The sequence below is a fragment of the Mesoplodon densirostris genome, chromosome 17, assembly GCF_025265405.1.
Source record: "Mesoplodon densirostris isolate mMesDen1 chromosome 17, mMesDen1 primary haplotype, whole genome shotgun sequence".
Lineage (NCBI taxonomy): Eukaryota > Metazoa > Chordata > Mammalia > Artiodactyla > Ziphiidae > Mesoplodon > Mesoplodon densirostris.
In genome coordinates this window covers 73,584,551-73,610,901 of record NC_082677.1, presented here as the reverse complement: position 1 = coordinate 73,610,901, position 26,351 = coordinate 73,584,551, and the positions used below count along the sequence as shown (strand labels likewise).

The 26,351-nt window shown below is 38.2% G+C and overlaps 1 protein-coding gene across 2 annotated transcripts in view; it reads left to right on the top strand.

Moving 5' to 3' along the window:
- Window positions 1-26,351, top strand: part of NALF1 (NALCN channel auxiliary factor 1) — a 587,545-nt gene that overhangs the window by 173,179 nt on the left and 388,015 nt on the right. The window lies entirely within an intron of this gene.

Here is a 26,351-nt window from a genome sequence, read left to right as displayed (position 1 = left end):
GAAGTTCCATGACGACCTGGGCAGCTCTGGGGAGGGAGGGGGTCACAGGATGGGGGTGCTGCACTTCTAGCTTCATAGGCTATGAAGCTCTACCTGTGACTGGAAGTTTCTAATTAGGCCTTCTGGAAATCTGATAGCAGATGGTTGCTCATTCTGGGAAGGGAAGACGTGACTTTCTCCTATACCGGGCCACCTGCACTTAGTGGCAAGTAGAGGGTGGGGGAAGTGAGTCAGTCTTAAATCCCAGTGTGTGAGTGGCATTCCTGGCCTCACCTGGCACGGGCTCCATAGTAGCCCTGTGTTGGTTCTATTTGTGTGTTATTGGGTCCGTGAGGGGTGGTAGACAGAAACTTACACCCCAATTTGGAATGTAAGTCCACAGAAGGGGCCCTGACTTTCCTGGTGGGACCAGGAAGGGCTTTTCCTGCGGGAGCGTCCGTGTGATTCTGCGAGGTGGTCTCATTTTCTTCACTCATTCGAAGGGAATAGAAACTTCTTCTTTGGATTGTGAAGATTAATTGAAAGCACAGTTGCCTTTACCATGAAAACAAGGGCTTAAAAATGTATGGTATTATTTTATTTAATCCACAGTTGCTATTCAGTGGGGAGAAAGTACAGATCCTTCCCCTCCACCACATGGAGGGCAAGCAGAGTGAGATGTTGATGGAAATAAGGTGAGAGATGAGAGGGGCTCAGAGAGGCTAGGCCTGGAGGTCGGTAATTAGGAGTGTGTACAACGTACAGCTCAGTATGAAACCATAGAATTAGGCGTGATCATCTAGCAGTGTTGAGAGAATGGCACAAAATGGAGACAGAAACTGGAATCCTTGGAAATCCCAGTATTTAAAAGGCTGGTGCTAGAAACCAAGTAGCAACAGCCAGGGAGATTGAAAAGCCAGACAGAGTGCCGTAAAAACTTATTTCTTTGTTGACATTGTAGACTCAGCACATCTAATGCCCACGTGATACCCAGTAAACCATTTAATGGATAAAATGTTAATCAAGAAATGTTTGTATTCTTCAGATGATGCTAGGCAAGAGTTCAGTTGAAAATGTAATATCCAATAATAGTGGTTGATGTGTTTTATTTTTTTCAAAAAATCAACTTATTGTTCTAAAGTCATCAAGGGCATTTCCTTATGTACATGGGCTCACTTTTAAAAACAATTTTGGTATGTGAAGTTGAACAATTTGTCTTTTTACCTAGAAGGATTTACACCTAAGACCATAGTTTGATAAAGATAACCCCTTCCTGTATTGTGTTGTGAATAGTTACATTTCCACTAATAAGAATTCTGATACTGGACAAATAGCCAACTGAAATCCTTTTGAAAAGAGGATTTGGGGGTTTTAAAAATACACATACAGATAAGAGGCCTGACTCAGAGAGGTGTGCTTTGCCCACCTAAGCTCTGCATGTTGCCTCCAGAAAGGGAGCCCTGAGGGCAATTCTTAGGGTCACTTGCCAGGTCATGGGCCTTGTTGTCCAGAGTTTGTCTTTTCTGTAGTCTCTGGGTTGCATGACTGATGATGATGTGGCACTTTCTTGCTGATGCTGCTGCATTTGTGCACCAATAGCTCGGTGGCCATGGAACTGTCTCCAGTCTGTACCTGGACCGTTTGTCCAGAGACCTTTATTCTTAAACATATTACATTCTGGACAGATTTTCTGGGTTAAATCACTAGTCACATAAGGTTAGATTTTGAGGGACAAGGAAGGGAAGGGTTCTGCATATACGTATAGAACGTGATAGCTAAAATTGTAGGAACCTTTCTTTCAGTTTGATACATTTTCCCTTAGTATTCTTGTAACTTTGAAAGTCCATGTTGGCTCGGGCAAAATGCTGTGGTCCACATTTGTTTTAGGACTTCAATATGATTAATGATGCACGTTCACAGTTCTAGGGATTCCTGAGAAAGAAACAGGAGGAAGAAGTTGTAACGCAATACAATAAAGATACTTTTAACATTTTTAACAGATACATAAAGATAGATTTTTCCCTCACTGAAAAGCTAATAGAACAACTCTAATCACGTTTGCTCAACAAGCGCATGTTGGCTAATGATGCCGTCTACGAGCAGGTGCCCTGAGGGCAGCGGGGACGTGGCAGCCTGTACCCTGGTGGGAACAGCTAACTCCAGTCTCTTGTGATGTGCAGAGACAGCCACATGAACTTGAGGGCAGAAGGAGAAGCACATTCCCCGGCAGATAGTACACAGAACGCCAGTTTTCTTCTGGAAGGGAAAGTTTAGCATGGACAGTGATATTTGAACTGAGCCTTTTAAAAGTGTGTAGAAATCTCTCTGGTCCCAAATCCAAGCCCCTTGGCCACTGCTGGTCTGGTCCTCTGTCTCCCGCCCACACTGAGGAGGACCTCCCCTGGGAACGGCCTCTGTGCTTTGTAACAAACTGCATCACACCTCCTGGATGCCTCTTGCCCACCTCCCTCTCCATCTGGTAGAAAACAGTCCTCAGAATTGAGCCCTGAGCTTCCAGGAGGGTTTTTATTGCTGAGTAGCTGGGAGGGAGGGTGGGAAGCCTACCTACTACGTGGATGACACCCTCTCCCACCATTGGCTCTCACTCCTGCTGGCCTGAATGTTTCCCTGGCCCCTAAATCCCCAAAGCCTTCACTTTCCTATGGTCTTGAACATCTTATTTTATGATTTTGTGTATATTTAAAGCTAAGTTCTTCCTTATCCCCTCAGGCCTATTTGCTAATGCATGCAGGTGGCACATAGCACAGAAACGTAACTTATCGGTCTCTCCCCAGTCTCGTGTCTTAGCCCCTTGAGGGCAGGCACAGGGCCCACCACATTGCGAGATGAGAAGTGTGGACCAAGTAAATGTACCTGAAAAAAACCAAAAAGCACAAAACAAGGAGGCAGGAGTACGTTCTGACTATTTCAATAGAAATAAATTGGAAAGAGGGGACAGCATGAACCGAAGCTTCTGGCTATGAAAACACAACAGCAACAATAGGAAGTGCTCAAGGATGAAATGGAAAATGAGGCTGGGAGGTTTGCATCTGTGAAGATGGTTGACAGCGTGTTTGTGTCTGAGGAGGGCACTGGCTATAATGCAGATTTGGGGAAAGGAAAGTACACGCCCTCTTCTGTTTGTAGGTGGCTTTCAGATGACAGTCCAGGGCAGGGGAGCAGCAGAGAACAGAGGCAAGGGCTCTCTTCAGGTATGTGGTTTTTGTTCTTTGTTTTTCAATCTTCCCATTGGTCACACCAGGACCAAGGAGCAGGCAATGCCAGGAAACCACATGAGATGCTCAGCTCTAGGCTGGAACTAGGAGTGGAAACACAGTGACTGATGCGTGTTGCCTTCTGTTCCTGGACCGCGAATCCCGAGAACCGCAGACACCATGCTTTCACTCTCTGTGTCCGTCCTGAGCACCTGGTCCTCGCCATACCCTATGCTGGACTCTGTGGTTAAGCCCTGAGGCTACCTTCTAGGAGAATGCATGTCACATTATTTCCTAAAAGGTAAAGGGGCTGGACACACATGTCAAAAGTAAGCTTAGGCTGAAAGTATAATAACTGTATAATAAATCATCCTCTATTTCAGCAAGTTATTTGGGAAAGCCTCATGACACCCTTATGGACGTACTGGAGGAAGGACTGGAGGGTGTATTTAATGATGATTCACAGCTGGTTAGCAGACCCAGGAGTTCACTGATGAATGATGCCTGGCCTGTGGAGACCGGGGCCCTGAAGATGTGGAGGGAAGGCAGCTGACACTGTCCTTGTCCGAATGCGTCCTCTGCTGGGCTTCATGGGCTTGGTTTGATTTTAAATATTACAAAACACAGGGGGTCAATATTTTCAAGGCAGTTTTACCCTAAAAACAGAAGTCGGGTACTTTTTAATATTAAAAAATCATCTACATTTTTGAAAAATTAAAGCTCAGAGAATCATTTTAAACAACCCACAAAACATTTTCCATCACAGTAATGAACTCTATTCACATTCCAAGCATATGACTATCTCCTGGACAGGAAATATGGCATCATACTAACCACTATTCTTTGATTATTGAAGAATTTGTCACCCTTTTCATGTAATTATTGGTCATTAGTTAATTTTTGTGGAGTTTTCTTAGTAAATCTAAGACCATCTGAATATAATTAGCTGGTTTACATGAAGGTGAGTCCATTATATAGAAGAATGATCTGAGAGAGTCATCAATGAGGTGAATTTAACTAAAATTCTGATATGCACATAAAGAGAGCATAGTCTCAGTGGCTAGTAAAATAGTCATATCCCCCAAACAACAACAGAGCAACAAGGTTGTAACTAGTCACTAGTATCACCTTCTGTGTAGCAGGAGCAATGTCAGACACTTGATATACATTAGCTTATTTCATATATACAACAGCCCCACCAGAAAGGTATCACTGTTCCAATTTACATGAGAAAACAGAAGTTCAGAGGTTGAGCCTCTTTCTTAGAGACCTAAGTCCATTCCTCATGTTCACTTTCAGTGTCTTGGAAATGAGGGGATAAATGAGAGACTCTGACCCTTCCTATGTTCTTGTGAGCATGTGTGCGCCTATGTGTATACAGGTGTGTGCATGTACGCACATGTGTTTGCACATGCGTGTGTGAGACGATATTTAGGGATATGGCTACTTTACTAGTCACTTAGACCATGCTGTCTTTAGGTGCCCTTAAGAATTCTATTTAAATTCACCTTGTTGTTTCCTGTCTCAGCCCATCCTTCCATATAATGGATTTACCTTTGTGCAAACCAGCTAATTATCTTCAGATGGTCTTAGATTTATGAGCAATTTTAATAAGTGACTTCAAACTGGAAGCATAAACTTATCACTGGGCATGAACATCTGGTGAAGTTCAGGGCATTCATTTCCTAAAAGAGGATTAAAAAGTAACCCTTCTGTATTTCCTGTGAATCATTAAAAATCAAAGGGTGAGAGCAAATAATTCCAAACATCATTTAAGTGGAGTCCAGCTTTCATCACTGATTCGCAGCATCATTATCCACATGATTTCACAACCTAGAGAGAATAATCACCTGTGCAGTGCCAGCCAGTGGGAGGATGGATGCTGAAATGGGGCTCCTGAATTGTACCTGTATTTGTTCTGACTTGCATTATATCCCAAAGCACTCCCGCTTTTCTTTGTGAGCTTTTCTCCAAAAAAGAACCAACAATAGCTGTCTTAGTTCCTGCATTGAGTTTGTGAACATTAACAGAAAACACTGTTGAAATGAGGGAGACGAAACGCTGTGTGTGACTCAACCTTTGCGAGAGCTCACGCCAGCTCGGGTGTAAACCACTTAGAAATAGCTGGTGTTCGATTGTTCAGCCGTGGCTCTGTGCTCCTTCAGAGCGTCCCATACTTTCAGCAGCCCCAGTGACGACTCAGACTCAGTCACGTGAGGCTGGCTTGGTTTGCTCCCCGAATGCCCTCTGCTTGCATCACGTGCCTGTTTGTATTCTTCTGGATTAAAGTTGGGACTTAGGTAAATATGTATAAAGCGGTTTTAAAGGACATTCAAAGTTGGACATTTTGTAATTTTCAAGCATTTTCCGTGATAGAACATTTTCTGTACAATCTTTTAAACAGTGAGTATTATTACTGGTTATTTCTCAAAAAAGTAATAAATGCAGATAAAACTAAAAGAGTTATGCATAAGAAAAGGTATCACTAGCCTTTCCCATTTATTTATTTTTATTTTAATTTAATTATTTTTTGTGGTACACGGGCCTCTCACTGTTGTGACCTCTCCCGTTGCGAAGCACAGTCTCCGGACGCGCAGGTTCAGCGGCCGTGGCTCACGGGCCCAGCTGCTCCGTGGCATGTGGGGTCTTCCCAGACCGGGGCACGAACCCGTGTCCCCTGCATCAGCAGGCAGACTCTCAACCACTGTGCCACCAGGGAAGCCCGCCTTTCCCGTTTATACTGAGCATCTCCTTAAACTAGAGTCAGATCTTCCCCCTTTCTTTCTTCTGGAGCTCAGGCCTGGGAAGGTACTAACATATAATAGGGTCTCACAAAGTGTTTATTGACTATAGATTCATATGTAATTATGAACATAAGAAAAATACCAACTTAACATCAATGCCACATCATTAAGTTTTCTAAAAACATATTTTAGTGCATAAATACGAAAAGGAAAGTATAAAAGCAAGCATTTAGTGATTTCTGATTTTGAAGCTATTAGAGCTTTTTTAAAAAAAATTGTTATCTGAAAGTGAAAAACTCGGCAGATCATTGCAGTATTTAGTGCATTATTTATGGTCTGTCTGTCTTCCAGGAAGCTCATAGTATCCTCTAGACTCAATCTCATTAGATTTCATGCTATCCCTCTGAGGTAGGTGATGAGCTATGGCTAAATTATTAATGAAAAGCTGTTAGATTGATAACAGAGTATTTCATACACAGAGTCTCAAAGGGCAGAGAGGCCTGGACTCTCCATGAGCACATCTCGTATATCACAGGGCAGAGTTGCTCCTGATTCTGGATCCTCCGTTGTGTGGGTCCTAGAGTGGGGAAGAGAGGAATAATTGCCATCCTTAACCCGGGAACCCCTAGCAAATTGAATCACTCCTCAAGAATGTTGCAACTACATTTTGCAAATGGAAACAAACCAACAAAGGTAGATTCAGTTATCTAGGTGTAAGATGCACAGAACTTCCTGGGAGCCAAGGGGGTCCCTAGGGAAGTTGGGGCCCCACCTGACAGCAGCCTAAGCTCTGCACCCCACCCAGCTGAGAGCAGCAGCGAGACTGCCTGGGAGCTGGGCCTCACTAAGGTGTGAAAGGGAGGAAAGAGTAATCTTGGTTGTAGGTTTTTCCCTTTCATCACCTTAAATATGTCCTGCCACTCCCTTCTGGCTTGCAGAGATTGTGCTGATAGATCAGCTGTTAGCCTTATGGAGATTCCCTTGTATGCTGTTTGTTGTTTTTCCCTTGCCGCTTTTAATATTCTTTCTTTGTATTTAATTTTTGGTAGTTTGATTAATATGCGTCTTGGCGTGTTTCTCCTTGGATTTATCCTGTATGGGACTCTCTGTGCTTCCTGGACCTGACTATTTCCTTTCCCATATTAAGGAAGTTTACAACTATAATCTCTTCAAATATTTTCTCAGTCCATTTCTTTTTCTCTTCTTCTTCTGAGACCCCTGTAATTCGAATGTTGGTACATTTAATGTTGTCCCAGAGGTCTCCAAGACTGTCCTCAATTCTTTTCATTCTTTTTTCTCTATTCTGCTCTGCAGTAGTTATTTCAAAAGCAGTTCTAAGAGGGAAGTTTACAGCAATACAATCCTACCTCAAGAAACAAGAAACATCTCGCATAAACAACCTAAACTTACACCTAAAGCAGTTAGAGAAAGAAGAATAAAAAACCCCCCAAAGTTAGCAGAAGGAAGGAAATCATAAAGATTACATCAGAAATAAATGAAAAGGAAATGAAGGAAATGATAGCAGAACATCAATAAAACTAAAAGCTGGTTCTTTGAGAAGATAAACAAAATTGATAAACCATTAGCCAGAATCATCAAGAAAAAAAGGGAGAAGACTCAAATCAATAGAATCAGAAATGAAAAAGGAGAAGTAACAACTGACACTGCAGAAATACAAAAGATCATGAGAGATTACTACAAGCAACTCTATGCCAATAAAATGGACAACCTGGAAGAAATGGACAAATTCTTAGAAAAGCACAACCTTCCGAGACTGAACCAGGAAGAAATAGAAAATATAAACAGACCAATCACAAGCACTGAAATTGAGACTGTGATTAAAAATCTTCCAACAAACAAAAGCCCAGGGCCAGATAGCTTCACGGGCGAATTCTATGAAACATTTAGACAAGAGTTTGCACTTATCCTTCTCAAATTCTTCCAAAATATAGCAGAGGGAGGAACACTCCCAAACTCATTCTACGAGGCCACCATCACCCTGATACCAAAAACAAAGATGTCACAAAGAAAGAAAACTACAGGCCAATATTACTGGTGAACATAGATGAAAACATCCTCAACAAAATACTAGCAACAGAATCCAACAGCACATTAAAAGGATCATACACCATGATCAAATGGGGTTTATCCCAGGAATGCAAGGATTCTTCAATATACGCAAACCAATCAATGTTGTAAACCATATTAACAAATTGAAGGAGAAAAACCATACGATCATCTCAATAGATGCAGAAAAAGCTTTTGACAAAATTCAACACTGATTTATGATAAAACCTTCCAGAAAGTAGGCATAGAGGGAACTTACCTCAACATAATAAAGGCCATATATGACAAACCCACAGCCAACATTGTCCTCAATGGTGAAAAACTGAAACCATTTCCTCTAAGATCAGGAACAAGACAAGGTTGTTCACTCTCACCACTATTATTCAACATATTTTTGGAAGTTTTAGCCACAGAAATCACAGAAGGAAAAGAAATAAAAATAACCCAAATTGGAAAAGAAGAAGTAAAGCTGTCACTGTTTGCAGATGACGTGATACTATACATAGAGAATCCTAAAGATGCTACCAGAAAACTACTAGAGCTAATCAATGAATCTGGTAAAGTAGCAGGATCCAAAATTAATGCAAAGAAATCTCTTGCATTCCTATACACTAATGATGAAAAATCTCAAAGAGAAATTAAGGAAACACTCCCATTTACCACTGCAGCAAAAAGAATAAAATACCTAGGAATAAACCTACCTAAGGAAACAAAAGACCTATATGCAGAAAACTATAAGACACCGATGAAAGAAATTAAAGATGATACAAACAGATGGAGAGATATACCATGCTTCTGGATTGGAAGAATCAACATTGTGAAAATGACTATACTACCCAAATCAATCTAAGATTCAATGCAATCCCTATGAAACTACCAATGGCATTTTTCACAGATCAAGAGCAAAAAATTTCACAATTTGTATGGAAACACACCAGACCCCGAATAGCCAAAACAATCTTGAGAAAGAAAAACAGAGCTGGAGGGCTCAGGCTCCCAGGCTTCAGACTATACTACAAATCTATAGTAATCAAGTCAGTATGGTACTGGCACAAAAACAGAAATATAGATCAATGGAGCAGGATAGAAAGCCCAGAGATTAACCCACGCACATATGGTCACCTTATTTTTGATAAAGGAGGCAAGAGTATACAATGGAGAAAAGACAGCCTCTTCAATAAGTGGTGCTGGGAAAACTGGACAGCTACATGTAACACAATGAAATTAGAACACTCCCTAACAACATACACAAAAATAAACCCAACCTGGATGAAAGACCTAAAATAAGGCTAGACACTGTAAAACTCTTAGAGGGAAACATAGGCAGAACACTCTATAACATAAATCACAGCAAGATCCTTTTTGACCCACCTCCCAGAGAAATGGAAATAAAAACAAAGATAAACAAATGGGACCTAATGAAACTTCAAAGCTTTTGCACAGCAAAGGAAACCATAAAGAAGACGAAAAGACAACCCTCAGAATGGGAGAAAATATTTTCAAATGAAGCAACTGACAAAGGATTAATCTCCAAAATTTACAAGCATCTCATGCAGCTCAATATCAAAAACACAAAAAACCCAATCCAAAAACGGACAGAAGACCTAAATAGACATTTCTCCAAAGAAGATATACAGATTGCCAACAAACACATGAGAGGTTGCTCAGCATCACTAATCATTAGAGAAATGCAAATCAGAACTACAATGAGGTATCACCTCACACCAGTCAGAATGGCCATCATCAAGAAATCTACAAACAGTAAATGCTGTAGAGGGTGTGGAGAAAAAGGAACCCTCTTGCACTATTGGTGGGAATGTAAATTGATACAGCCACTATGGAGAACAATATGGAGGTTCCTTAAAGAACTAAAAATAGAAATACCATATGACCCAGCAATCCCACTACTGGGCATATACCCTGAGAAAACCATAATTCAAAAGGAGTCATGTACCACAGTGTTCATTGCAGCTCTATTTACAATAGCCAGGACATGAAGCAACCTAAGTGTCCATTGACAGATGAATGGAGAAAGAAGATGAGGCACATATATACAATGGGATATTACTCAGCCATAAAAAGAATGAAATTGAGTTATTTGTAGTGAGGTGGATGGACCTAGAGTCTGTAATACAGAGTGAAGTAAGTCAAAAAGAGAAAAACAAATATCGTATGCTAACATATATATGGAATCTAAAAAAAAAAAAAAAAAAAAAAAAAGAGTGGTTCTGAAGAACCTAGGGGCAGGACAGGAATAAAGATGCAGAAGTAGAGAATGGACTTGAGGACACGGGGAGGGGGAAGGGTAAACTGGGACTAAGTGAGAGAGTGGCATGGATTTATATATACTGTCAAATGTGAAATACATAGCTAGTGGGAAGCAGCCGCATAACACAGGGAGATCAGCTTGGGGCTTTGCGCCCACCTAGAGGGCTGGGAGGGAGACGCAAGAGGGAGGGGATATGGGGATATATGTATATGTATAGCTGATTCACTTTGTTATAAAGCAGAAACTAACACACAATTGTAAAGCAATTATACTCCAATAAAGATGTTAAAAATAAAAAAATTTAAAAATTAAAAAAAAAGAGAGGAAAGATTCAGGGACTTCCCAAACCTTAGAGAATACTTAGTAGTTGGGATGGGAACAAAACTAAACAGAGGATGACATACTATTTTCTTTTCCTTAAACCTTGCATGCTTGTTCTTTGAGTAGAGAAAATGAAATTTCTGTCTTTATGTGTTAGATGGTTCAGCAGTACATGCTGTATCACCCTCTGGTAACTTCTGAAAGGGTGATTTCAAAATAAATTGGAAACTATTTGAACTACAAGTATAAATTTTCAGTTAAATGATTCACCATTTCTACTTAAAAAATAATTATTGACCCAAATTTCCATATGGCCATATATTTTTATAATTTTAAAGATGTTAATTAAATTTTATATATGATATAAAGAGACATTCACAAGTAAAAAAAAGTAGGTTCATCCTGCCCTCACAAAAAATAAGAAAATATTTTTCATTACATAGAGAGATTTTGAAAATTCATTTTCTCTTTTAGGATTTTACAGTGTTTGATTAGATGACTCTTTTGTCATCAAATAATTGTAGTACTCTACATTTTCTTTAAGATCTTTTGATACCCATAGAAGTTACAGAAATTAAATTTGTTTCTGATGGATAGACATTTGGCCTTTCTCTAAAAGAAAAATTACAAGAATTCACTTTTCAAAAATTGACTTTGAACATTAAATTTTGCTTGAAAACTTATATATTGAACCCAGCATATTAATCTTTCGCTTTCCTTTGTGCCACTTCTCTACCTTTACATAGGCTTTAAGAATCTTAGGCATCTTCAAGTTTAAGTCCTTGCATAATTAATGAGGAATCTGAAGCCCAAGTTATTAGGTGACATAAATAATGAAACAAAAAACAAATCTTTTTTTCTCTCATTTTAAATAGCCAATCTTGGGGTTTCTTTTCTCTTGATTCACATTTAAAATTGGAGGGAAAAAAGTCTTTCAATAATCTGAAGTAAAGTTTTTTTGGGGAAATGGGTGTGATAGGATCCTATAGCATGATTTTGTGAATTAAAGGATACTGATATTTTCAGGGCTTATCAATGATTAATTTGTGTGTGTGTGTGTGTGTGTGTGTGTGTGTAGGGTTCATATATATATATATATATATATATATATATATATATATGACTCAAAAATATATTTTATGGTAACTAAATGTAAAATTAAATGGAATTAAATTGTTAGGTACCTGTCTATTAGCTGAAATTGCATTTATTGAGCAATTAATATAGGTGGAGGAAGAATTAAGATGTTACCTTAGAAATCTGAAAAAAAAATCCTAAGTACGTTTGCTTATCTATTTAAAATGGTTTAATAGTTTCTCTTATTCTCTGGCTCTTTACATATTTTTCTTTATGTATTCTCAATATTTTCAGAAGCATTTAAGGCAATTTTTAGAACACAAGCAACATGACAAGATGCAATAAAATTCAAAGAAATTTGAAAAATAATGTAGGAGAGCAAAATATTGCCACCAATAACAGTAAGATATTTAACACTAGGTTATGTTTAGAACTTAGAACCAGGGCAGGGAAGGGAAAACATGTTTTCTGAAGAATTAGCATGCCAAAAATGGCTTTATACTTGTTAGAGATGATCCACAAGCTTGTCTGTAAGTTTTATGTTAGATAAAGCTGATTTTGAAACCTGTCAGTTACAATATTTGCAGTGCCCATGTCTAGAAAGAAAACTCTTGCTCAAGAAAAAAACCGTCATGATACTAACAGTGTATGTCTTCTTTAGAAATATCCTCCACAGTCTTGGAGTAAACCCAATGATAACTGTCACTGGTTGCTTTTTCTGATAATTATCTTTTTATATTTTGTGCAGAAAATTAGTGCTAAGTATGGAGGGGGGAAGCCCAGGGTACAGATGTGTCTTCTGCATAAATAATTAGATTTGTAGAACTAGTCAAATATCTCCTTTACAAATATCAGGGAATTCTGAGCTAAGTTTATTATCTCATTTCAGCAACAATGTCAGGTTCTAAGCACATATTGCCCCTTGGAAGTCTTCACATCTCTTTTCATCTTCTGTTTCACTCATCCACTGTTGTTCCACTTTGTCCTGATCTGTCCGTGTGGTCACCTGTTGAAACCAAAGTGCCAGTGTTGGGTGTGAAGAAGGGGGACAAGATCACCTGGGCAAGTAGACCTCAGATTCAAGGCATCCTTGGGAGACTCCAACAGTGCTTACAGAAAAAAACACCCATGCCAGGGCCAAGTTCAATAAGGATGAATAATGAATATAACACTGGATCAAAAGAACACAGTGCAGAAAATAACAACTTCAGCTAATACTTTCAGGGGAACCGTATTCTTGTGTTTACATTTGTGGCAAAAATATACAAAAGCAACCATGAGTTAGAGATGAATGGCATAGGAGAGAAGGGTTCAGGGAAGAGTGAAAGGAAAGAAGTTCGTAGACTTGGGGTTGGGAGTGGTGGGAAGGCAGATCAGATAAAGCCTTGCGGGTCCTCAAGAGGGTGTTGGCTTTCCCTCTGAATCAAGTGGGAAATGGCAGAGGGTTTTGTTCAGAAGTGGGATGTGATCTGATTTGAACTGGCTACTGTGTGGAGGAGAGTACAAGTGGGGATCAGCTGGGGAGCCTGATGTGCTGACCCCAGTGAGACATGGGAGGGTCCAGGCAAGATGGAGAAGGGGTGAGGACCAGCTGGGTCCTGAGCATAATTGGAAGGTAGAAGCATCAGAGCAGATACACGGGCAGATGGGATGTGTGTGAGAGTAAGGAGGAGACGGCGGATGAGCAGAGTCCCTGGTGTCTACAGGGAAGACTTTGTGGGGTCAGGACTCAGCCATGGATGTGCTTTTCTCAGACATCTGTGAGGCAAGAAGTAGGCAGCTGCACACGTGGACTTGGGCTTCAACAGAGATTTCAGAGGTGGGGGCCATCAGCATACAGAGGACACTGAAAGCCATGACATTGGGATCACGAAGGAGTGAGTGTGGAGGAAGAAGGGGTCCGAGGGCAGAGCCCTGGGCCACTGCACCCCTGAGAAGTCGGGAGTTGAGGGGAAAGCACAGTGGAGAGGGAACAGGAGAGCTGGATGGCATGTTTCCAGGAGGAAAATGTGAATGTGTTCAAGGGAAGGTGGGATCAGTTGAGTTCCAGTGAGATAACTGAGAAGTTATTATTAAATTTGATAATGAGGAGTTATTTGATGACATTGTCAAGAGTAGTCTTTATAGAAAGATGAGGAGGGCAACAGGCTCACTGGAGTGTCTTACAGAATGTTGTATTTTTAAGAAAGCTCTTAGATTTTCTATAATAAAATATTGTATTGTCTTTTAAATGTCTGGACAAAATTATAATGCAATTCTCGAGCTAGTGTTACCAAGAATTTAACATGTATAACTGTAGTTAAGCTGTGGTATGAGGTATTAAGTTCTACATTTAAAAAAAAAAAAATTTTCTTGATAGTCAGGTTTCTTTGGAGTTTTCTGCTTTGAAGTTCATCGGAAATTAACCAAGTTCTCCAAACTGGTGGTTGCCAGAGGGGAAGGAGATGGGGGCACTGATCAAGAGAGGTGAAAGGGGTTCAGAGGTACTAACTTCCAGTTATAAAATAAATAATTCACAGGGAGGTAATATACTGCATAAGGAATATAGTCAGTAGTACTGTAATAGGTTTAAGAGGTGCCAGATGGTCACTAGACTTATTATGGTGATCATTTCATAATGTATTTAAATGTTGAATCACTATGTTGTACACCTGAAACTAACATAATATTACAAGTCAACTATACTTCAATTAAAAACAAAAAACTAGGGCCTCCCTGGTGGCGCAAGTGGTTGGGAGTCCGCCTGCCGATGCAGGGGATACGGGTTCGTGCCCCGGTCTGGGAGGATCCCATATGCCGCGGAGCGGCTGGGCCCGTGAGCCATGGCCGCTGAGCCTGCGCGTCCGGAGCCTGCGCGTCCGGAGCCTGTGCTCCGCGACGGGGGAGGCCACAACAGTGAGAGGCCCGCATACCGCAAAAGGAAAAAAATAAAAAAATAAAAAAAAAAAAAAACAAAAAACTAGGTTCTCAGCTGATGAAATTAGCTGACCTCCGTGTTTTTCCTGCAGTAGTGGTATTCACCATATACTTTCTGAAGGTCTTTTTGGCTATAGGATAAAACATTTTTATTTCATCAGTTTTCCATTCAGGGCTATTACCTTTAGACATACAAAGGAAAATGTGCTCCCTAAGGAACTGATGAAGGAATTTTATGTGCTAAGTAATGAAAAGGATTGCTAGAATTTATCACCTCCAAACACGGTTGAATATTCTTTTTCTAGTATGAAATAACACAGTACATTTTAGTGTAAAGGCTTATTACTATGAGACTCTGAGATGATACCTATATAGCACCAGCATAATTTGTTTTTCAGTGAAAAGGACTCATTCAAGTTGAATATTTAGTTTCAGAGTAAGTGGGAGGGGAATATATATTTTGTTAATTTTGATGAATTAATTTATTTAAGTTTACATAGTTAGACATATTGAAGTGAATAATGTATAAATATCAAAAAACAATTAAATTAGAATTTTGAATTAATTTTAAATGACTAGCTTAAGGTCATGTTAACTTTCAAAATCTTTAGAATATACTTATTTTAAAAAACCATAGTCTTTATTTAGTTGAACTAAATCTTTTTTCAATTTTATACTTGGTCATTGAACCCCTGGAAAATGAAAGTATCTTTTTACACCTAATAATAGTATTTATTATCATTTAATTAGAATATGTTCAGAAATACAGATTCCCCTTTCTTTTATTTCTTAAATACAAAATTTTACATAATAACATCTTACATAACTATTTATTTTTAATTGTCTAATTTAAAATTTTAGAATCTTTAAAATCATAGAACATAATGAAAAGGGGAGTTAAGTGACATTAGTTTTATTTTCAAATTATTTTTAATGGATGTGGTACTTGAGAACTACATGAAACATTTGTAGGAAATCATATTACAGTGGCTAAAAACAAGCCCAGTTTTGAAGAAAGATTATTGCCATGTATTTCCTATGCTATTTTTTTTCACATGATTACTATCAGGCTTAATTTTCCCTATTTAAGGAAAAACTATTCACGCTCTCAATGATGTTAAAAGTCTACTAACTAAAATATAGGGGTTTAGTAGGTGATAGACTTCATTTGTTTTTCTATTCTGTCACAGACACATATCCTGGAAATAAGTTTCCCTGTCAGCTGGTTGAATCCAGTGCCCAGGATACCATGTGGATGTTTCCTGGTATCACCTGTGACCATGGTTACCTCCAGCTCATTCATCACCAGCCCTGGCTGGGCTGTAACAACCAGGCCATAGGACACACAGAAAGTGAAGAGAGTGGTTGCCAAAGTGGGGAGAAGAGGAAAGAAGTCAGAAGACTGCATGCCCAAAAATATCAAGAGAAAGGGTTTTGTTTTAATGGAATGATAGAAGCTTTTATTCTGTAACCCCACATCATCCCTTTTTTACCTAATTCAGATTTTTGAATCTAGCTCTTCTTGGAAAGAAATAAATGTTAATAATTTCTTCATACAATTTTCAAAAGATTGTAGCTATAGAAATAATCCACAAAATCATAAAATTATAGATTAGGTTGAAGCACTGATCTAAAATTTAAGGAATCTAAGTAAATTTCCTGTTTATGTTTTCTTCATTGTCTTTTTTTTCCCTTCTGGTTAAGGTTGTAACAGGTTTAAGTATCAGGCTTAAAATATGTATCAAATTAGTGTTGTACAATATGTTTATTCTTGACATTTCTTATTGGATAGGCATAATTACCTCAGTGTGAATTGGGCTGGGGAACCCATGATTTTCCCAGTGTTGATGGATGACAGGATATTATCTCAAACTGTGAGATGGGAGGTAATTCAGTTTTCACAGAACATTCATGTAATGCTAATTGAATTAATCCTTGGGTTATGTGGCATGTCTTGTTTAAGGTATTATACTCCTAGTGCTTTTGTTTGTTAGGAAGCTTCTCCATCATACATTTCATATTTAGTTATCTGTCGTCCTGGTCCCCTTGGTCACTTGAGAGAGATGTGATTGCAGTTGGTTTTGGGGCATCATATGGTTCACTCTACTTCCTGAAATATGTCTTGAGTAGCAGACACAAAAGTAAAAAAAAAATCATAAAACTGATTTCCCAAGCCAACAAAAAAATGTAACACAGGTTAAACTGAAAGTATCTGATGGAGCCTGATTGGATACACTTGCCAGTACTCATTGCTAATAATAAAGGGGATTTTACTACATGGTGGTAAGATCTGGAGGGAAGAGGGTATAGGGTGGGACTGGAGGCAGATGAGAAATCCTAGAAATCAAATCCACACAAAGATGCTCAATAAATGTCTTCTGATGATGAATGCAAACTTTTCTTTAAAGTTCATAGAATTTAGAAGCTCTCTGTACTGAACCAGTTTTGTTTGAGAGCTGCTCCAACGCCCTCCTGAAAAAATAATTAGAGCTACTTCCCAGTGTCTCCAATAAGGTGCCAACTAAATGCTACAGAGAGAAGTGGCAGAGAGTGTTTCTTGGACTATGTTAAATGTTGATAGTTTGAGGGGTGACAATGGTCTTTTTAGATATTCATCCATTTGACTTTTTTCTTTTAATGCCAACAACATGGAAGACACTCCACTGGGTACCAAAGTTATGAAGATAAAAGATGCTGTCTATTGATAAGGCACCCTGTGATCCAGTGAGGAAAAAGATAAATACAATAGATTATGTGTAAATTATAGGCTAGAAGTCTAAATGGGATGGTATGCAGCACAGAGAAATGACTCTTGATTCACCCTGGGAGGTGTGGTTGGCTTCCCAGGGGGAAGTGACATTTCAGCAGATACTTAAGTGATGAGTAGGAGTTAATTAGGAGGAAAACTGTGTGTGTGCATGCATGTGTGTGTGTACATGTGTGCATGTGTGTGCACATATGCATGTGCATGGTGAGTTGTGGCTAGTTGAGGAGGGTGTCCCACATGAAAGGATACATAGAAATGGAATAATAATGGTGCATATGAGTAACCACAGAGAGTGCAGTTTACACAGACATGGAGCGTTGTGAAGCCGGTGGGCAAGATGGGCTGGAGCTATATTCCAGTTTTATGTAAGGGCCTCCTTGCATCTCTGGTGGAGTAATAAAAACCTATGGAATAAGCAGTTTGAAGAGGGAATGACAATCACATTTTTGTTACAGAAATATCATTATAATGGTACTAAGGGAGAGGAACCAGACTTGAGGTTCTTGGGGGGGGGTGTTTTAATAATACTAGTAAGAAATGATAAATGTGGGCCAAGGGTAAGAAAGCTTCCATGAGATTGAAGGGCTGGTACAGTTGGATTAAGGGGATTCAAGTCTAGAATAACACAAGGCTGCAGGCAGGGTGAGAATTTGCAGTCTGATTTTTCAGAAATAGAGCAATTTCAAGTGATGACAAGAAGCAGAGTTTGAAAATGGTGCTAGGTGTTTGCAAAGTCATAGTGATTGAGGTAAAAGGGCCAATTCATTTTTTAGAGGTTAATGTGCAAATTCAGTATTCAACATGAAGTACAGTTTGAAGAACAGAGTTTCGATAAATGACCTTAAATGATTTGAAAATTGTAGATACTTTTAGGGAAGGTGATAGAGGGCCATAGGGATTGAAAAGCAGACAAAGAGAGGAAGAATATGAAAAAGTGATCAAGAGGCATGGATGGTAGACAGATAACGCCCTCACATAAGCTAATGGAAGTTGCTCAAGAGAGAGGAGATAATTGGCAGGAGGTAAAATTCCAAGATAGATGAGAATTGTGCAGAACCAGTAAACTCCACCAATCCTCGTATTCAGGAGGCTCACCAAATCCCAACAGAGGCAAATAAAAAGATATTCACACCTGGAGACATCATAATAAAACTGAAACGAAGAGAAAAATCTTAAAAGTAACTTATAATGTCTGACTAACAATTCTCATCCTAAAGCATCAGTGGACACCAGGAGACAAAGTGCTCAGGAAAAATAGGTAACATTTTAAACTTGTAAACCCTGTCAAAATCTCTCTCAAGAAGGAGGGCACAGTAACAATATTTTCCTTCAGAGGAAAATGGAATTTATGCCACAGCCCTCTCTAAAGGAACAAAATGCTAAAACACGATGTTCATGCCCGTGTGACGTGTCAGGTGGCAGGGGGAGTTGGGCAATGGTCAACAGGTGAGAATCCAACAGAGTTATGCCTGGCATTGATACTTCAGGTATTGGTGTATAATGAGGTTTAAGTGTATACTTGAGAAAAACAAAATGAATAGGCGTCCTCAGTTGGAGCCAGAGTAGATAATAGGTTCTCGTATAAAGCACACACCTCAGAGTATCAGTCACCATCACTGGGTAGCAATGGAAGGATGCACAGTCACAAAGACTTGTAAAAACTGTGTTCCACAGCCATAAAATCATAGCCAATGAACTGTATTTTCTCTCCACAACTCTCTTGGCAGACTTTCTCTCCTCACCAGGATCACTGATCAGTCCCTTTGCCTCTCCAATATACACATGTGTGTACACACACAGACCAGACTCATCCACACAACACACACTTAAACACACAATACCAGGAAAAAACAAAGTCAACCCAATTACCTTCTAAAGAACTGCTTTGTGGTGGTTGGTGGTGGTGGTGATACACAGTAAGGGAAAGGAGTGATTGCTTTAATTTGGGACCATATTTAATAGTACTTGTAGAATTCACTATGTGTATTTGCATAGAATAATTGGATACATGTTCTGGAGCCCAGGGCAAAGTTTGAAACGGAAGATGTAAATTTATGAAGACATTTTATGTAATTAATTATAAGTAAACACACAAAAAATTAATATAGTACATCAACCAATCCACATGTAAAATTAGCTTACTAATAATCAATACTATGTGTTTTTTATTAAGGGAAAGGAATGGATGAGTTTGCTGGCAACTATTTATTTGGTATTATTCTAAGTTTACTTGTAATATTAAACCAAAGGACATGTTGAAGTTTAAAGGTAAAAAATAAGCATGTGTTTTGGCATTTACCAAGACACAAAACAGGGGTGGTGACGGTAATTGAGTTCAGCATAGCCTTTCTTCTGTTTGCTTTCTTCTCTTACTGCTGCTCATTGTTCTTTTTTTTTTTTTTTTTTTTGTCTTTGGAAATACGGTATAGAAGTCAAAGCAGAATGCCACTTGATTTTCAGTCATCTGCTATTTCATTAATTATTTTTGCTCCCTTTGTCTGTAGAATCTGCTATTTTGTTAATTATTTTTGCTCCCTTTCTCTGTCTGGTGTCCCTCTCCAAAGTTCAGGACCCCACCTATCTAATTTATAAACAGTGTATGAATTGCTAAGTAGTTGTCCTATCACAGCCACATGCTAGGCACTCTACTAGAAGCTGTGATGGACCCAGTGATGACCAAGACATGCTACTTCCTTCTGAATGGCTCACAATTCACATAAATAGAAAAAGCACTTATTCAATTTATACTACTTCTATCAATAAACCATGCCATTTCTACAAAACTGGGAATTTGGTGGGGAAAAGTATATTGAAATGGTTTGGTTGCTGTGCTTTGTCAACGTGATACATTGTGACCAATCAATGAAAGGAACCACCGAAAGATCTGCCATTTTGGGAAGAGAAAGCTTCAGTTACAGAAAATTCATTAAAAGATTTAATAAATATTAGTTGTGTTTATAGTATGTAGAGCTCAAAAAGATTACACCAAATGTGAACGTTAGTGCCATGTAAACATACAATCCGAGAGGCTGTTCACCCTTCCATCTGTATATGTAGCCAGCATGTAGATACAGCCACTTAATGATATCCAGGGAGAGATCCTCATCTCACTGGGGTTTGCCAAACGCAGAGAAATAAATAAGCCCTGTGTCTGGCTGTCTGCAGTGTGAGCCTGTTCTAAGAAGAGGCCTGCATAACCGCCAAGTAGCATGCTTGTTCTGTGCAAGTTCTACCAAACATCTACAGAGGGAGAAAGAGATGCTATTTAGTTTTCAGACTAATGTTATATGTTTAGTTTCATTTTTAACTCCGAGCTCAGAGGGATAATAATGCTTCATTTGTTTTGCAAATGAAGGAAGAGATCTCTGAAGTCCTTGTTAACATATTTTTCCTTCTTCACCTTTGTTACATAAGAATTTTTCTCCTTCATTTGGGATCCCAAAATATCTCTTCCCTGTCCAAAGGACCTACTAATTGCTCACTGTGTTGTCCCTCGTAGCTGTCCGCCACGATTTTCATTCCCTTTGCAAACACTGAAATACACATGCCCAGAGTCTAGGTCAAGGCACAGGATGCCCATCAGAAGTGACCTGCAGAACCCCCAGGACTGCCTTATTACCTTACCTTAAAATTACCTCATTTTCTCTGCTGTCCTGTCTCTGTCCCTGGGACTGCCCTCCTCTCCTGCCACAGACAAGCCTACTAAACTAGGCAGCTGCTGTCTGCAGGCCAGTCAGTACCAGGTACAGTACCTGGAGAGGGAAAGATACTCTCTCACTTTCAGAGCAAAGACAGGAGGCAATGGGCTCATCATGTTTAAAATGGGCACTCATATTTTTACTTGCTTTAAGTTTTATTTACAATTTCTCTTCTTCAGTGTGTGCATGCTTATGTATGCATGTGTGTGAGGGGTAGGTAATAAGAGGCTGGTGAGTTTGACCTTGTAAATACCTCCAGGACTGTTTTCAGCTGGGCAGTTGTGGTGGTCTCTAGGAATCTAGATTGTGCAGGCCATCTCTCAAGCATTCTTGTCCCTGTCTGTACTGTTGATAGAAGTAGAGAGAACGTATTCTACTTGGAGTCAGTCTATCTATATGAAAAGCTCAAAATGCATTGGAAATAAAAAATGGAGTTACTGACTTAGTTGATAGATTCCAACAGTTCTAGACCTTAATTTCTAGTTTAAAAAAAAATTGCCTTATGCAAAGAACACAATGGCTTGATTATGTTTATCAGTGTTAGATGACTAGGGACTAAAATAAATGATGACCCAATCTAAAAATAGGTAGACAATTAGTAGATAATTCCTCCCACCATCTAGTTGACTTAATTTTCTCTTTCAACATTTGAGGAAACTTTCAGTGAAATGACTTCCCAATTGGGTAATTCTCAATTACCTTCTCTCCCTACAAAAAATGTATGGAAAGAGAGGGTGTGTTAGTTAGTTAGTGGGCTAACATTAAAATATCTAACTCAATATACAAAATTTATACATTTAATTGAAATGTGGTGAAATAAAACATTATTTTTCTTGAAATTCTGTGTTCTTACAAATTCTTTAAAATGTCTGTTTTCATTTCTAGTACTCTATTTTAATCTCAGAAAGGACATTTTCTCCTTAAACCCATGATGATTTTTTTTTTTGCAAATCCAGATTCATTTTCTATTCTGCAAAATCCCTAATTTATTTGTTCCCTGCATATATCTGATTTATGTTATCCATTCATGCATCCTTCCAACAAATACATTTTGAGGACTGACTGTCTGCCATTGATGTTCTAGGAACTGGGGATACAGCAGTGAAAAAATGGATATAGTCTTCCCTCACCAATGGTTAGTCTATGGTAAAGTAAACCATTAAATAAGCAACAATATGAAAACTCATCTATGTTATCATAGAAGAAAGCCTAGCATTGTTGAGTGTAGATTCTTCTCTATGCTGAGGGTACACGTGTGTGTCTCCATCCTTAACTGCACATGAAAAACTTTTAAGTTGAATAATACAAACAATAATACATTAGAAAATCCAAAAATGAAGAGATTTGGGGTGTTCAATTTCTGTATTTTCTGAAACCTATTTAAATTTTAATATTTCTTTTATAGCAGAGTACATATTATATAGAACAAACTATAATAATAAATTCATCAATATTATAGTTTATATATAGCAATACTTATTCCTTTTAACATGTGTTTATTAACTCTAAGGTCTATGTGTCTCCAAATATTATATTGCCACTAGCATCCTTCTCATGTTGTGGTAAAAAAAAATATGAAAATAGAAAGCTATAGGGTTGCTATATATACATATATATATGCAATACTTTTGCAATTTAAATAAATTTAACTGGTGTAATCTATGAGATACTGTGCAAATGAAATGCTATTTTGGAGCATCAGTCCTCTGAGTAAATATTCAAATTGCACAGTATATCTAAGCAAGCTTCATTTATTTAAAAGACTCATGCAAATTTATCTGTATTTTTCTAATTACTATATTTCAAAAAAAAATAATGATTGACATTAAGACATTCTGCTAGAAGAATTTAAGAAAATAAGGGAAATAGGAACATATTGTACTTAATGTTTTAGGACTTTTTCACCTTGACATTATTAAGTACTTATATATTTAATTTAGTGCTATAACTTCTGAAAATGATGTTTGAATCATAGTCAAACATCTGCCTTATTTTTCATTTTAACATTAACAAAATTAGCCTTCACCAAACAATGATATTTTAATTATACTAAAAGTGTCTATTTGATTTTCACCAATCTTCTTTGTTATTTCCATTTTGTTACATTTACCTTATTCCCTTTGTCAGCATATCTTTTGAAAACGTTTGAGGTTTGAGATTGTCTTTTAGTAATTTAACCATTGCATCTTCATGTTGAGATATTTACAGAGATGAATACTGCATTTCTTTTTCAGTATCTGTACCTTTTTCTTGCTACTCTGATTTCTACCATACATCAGACTCCCACACACGTATACACACTAAAAGCAGAATGGATGAACACCTGGCCTATGTCAAGAGAGCTTTAAAATGTATTCAGTTTTCCATACATTAAAAAAGTACTTATTTCATCCAGTAGTCTGATTTTCAGAGAGACAGCAGCTAAAAATTAGGAAGGCAATGTTTACCAGAATTATTTGGTGTTAGTATTGAACTCAGAGAAGTACCGATTTTTTTTCTTTATTTTTCTTATCCAGCACAGCCAGGAGCTTAGACACATTTTATAATGTCTTATATTAGCTTCTGGGGAAAACAAATCACAAAATGAAACTCACAAAACATTTTTTAAAATAATGGTAAATTATTCTGTTTGTTTCACACTTCTTATAATTCATGGGATTGGTTGGTGCCGCAAATTATCAGATTGGCTGAGAGTGTTAGGTGATGACATGGGAAGGGTGAAATCAAGCCAGAGAAGCCTACATTTACAGCTCAAGCAGATCCAAATTGCTTTATATCAATCTAATTTCTCTCAAATAACAGAGAGCATTTTATTAATATTAAGAATGAATGAGATTTTCTGATTCTCTTCTTTTTCAAGGAAAGACCTTTGTTTTAAAGAGATTGAATTTCATCCAGTGTATTTGCTTCTAGAAATTACACAGAATAATCTGTAACAATATAGAAAAATTATAGTACAAGAATCTAAGTAGGAATAAACAAATGTTATGGAGGGATTTATACCATCATAAGAAACTGAGTTTTAAGAATTTCCTGGCAGGACTTAAGGTTTTTTAAAAAAAATCACTGTGTAACTTTTACTGGGTTTTCTAGAATAAAGTTAGAGGGTTACCAAGCTTGACTGCTATATTTAATGTTCTGTTTCCCACTACAAGATAGTCTTAGTTGAAATTTTTTTCTTTCATTAATTCTTTCAACAGTAGGAATGATATCTAAGACTCAGATGGGAACATAGAATTCTTAAGCATGGCTTAAGCATACCCATTACAATTGCTTATTTTTTGAGTTTCTACAGTGACAAAAAGGTATGCAATACAGTGATTCTGTTGAATAATCTGGAGGCCCACAGTACAGGTGAACTTTATTCTCAAGACTAGAAATGCTACTAGAAACAATCCAAGAAAAGTTTACCATTTTTTTTCACCATTGTTTCAGCAAGGTTTTCATCACCAAGAAATGCTTTTGTATTGGAATTTTATTTCCCGAAAGGTAGATGGGATATCATAGTTATTTCCAATCTAGAATCCTTAGAGAATAAAGTTTCCTTCAACCCTCATGTATGTCCCTTGAAACATATTTGGCAGAAGTCTTGAAGGAACAAAAAGTGAACACAGTGGACATAGAGCGACCTGTGGATAAATTCAGGATGCAATGATCTGAGGCACCTAACACTGCTTATAATCATTGGTCTTTTCCATGTTGTGAAGAGGAAATCATCAATACAGTGATCCCAAGGATAAAGTCCTTTATTGACAATGTAAGGATGATAAATTTATCAAGCTAAAGACAGGAAGAAAAATTGAAGTAAGGTAATACTCCTGTAATATTTCATGGGAAATAGCCTCAAAGTTCCAACACTTAAAAAATGATAAAAAGGAAAAAAATGTCTTTGTAAATGGTATGTTCCCTGCCCACACATATGCTTTCTGGGGAGAGCTTAAAAATCCCAAATGCATTAATTTAATGATAGGAAGATAATGGCTATATTTGTTCCTATTTGATACTTTGCTTCTTATTTGGTTTTATAATTTTCCCTCTTATCTGCAGGATGACATTAGGTTGTGAAATAATTTGAACCCATGTAAGAACCTGTTTTCACTAGTAGATTTCCCAGACTGAAGATGAAGTAAATAAAAAGTAATACAGTGTTCTGCATCATAACTCAAAGTATTTTTCAACAAAGAGTAAGAAAGTTATTTATAGAGGTGATCATACCTATATCTATAAAGATTTTTTAAAAATCACATATATCTTCGTCTTGTTTATGATCTCACATTCATTAAAATGGAAAACTTCCAAGTTTAAAATTAGCTTTGATATATTCACAGAGGGCAGATCTCCATAGTCCTGGTTGAACATCTGAACATCTGGGTGGAAAGATGCATCCTTCCTCCCTTCCAGCCTTCATTCTACCCTGAATCTTATTTTGATTAGACTAGATCTTAGCGCTTGAGATTTAGTAATCTTCAAGTGTATGTTACTGAGAACTCAGCATGCGGAAGTGCTTTAGGAGCCTCCTGTAATAAGCCGAGGCTTCAGCTGTGCTCACAGACGGTTGGAAGTGCTGGGGGATGAAGGTGTGGCTGGGGGCTGGGCTTCCTCTTTGAAAAGAGGTCAGCAAGCCGAAATGCCTGCTCCATTTCAAAGGTAATTAATGCGCTGTTCCACTGAGCAAGCTAGCTTGAAATCTGTTTAATACTTGTATCCATCAAACTTTCAGTTGTTACTGCAGGTATAATCTCAACGCTTTCATATGCAGGCTTTATTTGTTTCAGGGGTTTCCCTCGCCCCCCACACAGAAACAGATCAAATCCGTAAGACATCAAAATGCTGACGAAAATCTCAGATTCATTCAAATGAGCTAAGACAAAACTGGATGACTCAACCCTTTGGCATTGAACAGTTGGAATGGTGAAATGCTTTAAAGCATTCCTGATGTGACCTATTGTCCCTGCTTCCCAATTATTGCTTTGTGCAAATAAGGAATGAGAATGGGGGGAGCCCTGGACCGAATGTCTGAAGCCATAGGCAGTGTCTTGTGGGACCCTGGGCAAGTCCCTGACACTTCCCCCATATATAAAACAGGGACAACAACTCATTTTCCTCTTCTCTCATAAGTTTTTAGAGTCAAATAAGGTAATGGATTTATAATTATTTCCATAAGCAGACATTACTATTCGAATGCAGTGTCTGCCAAAGGAATTAGCTGATTTGTTGGAAGCTAAATTACGACCACTAGGTGGCGCAGCCTCATTGCACTGCCCCCGGGGCCAGTTCTCCCTGCCACATAGTTGGCCC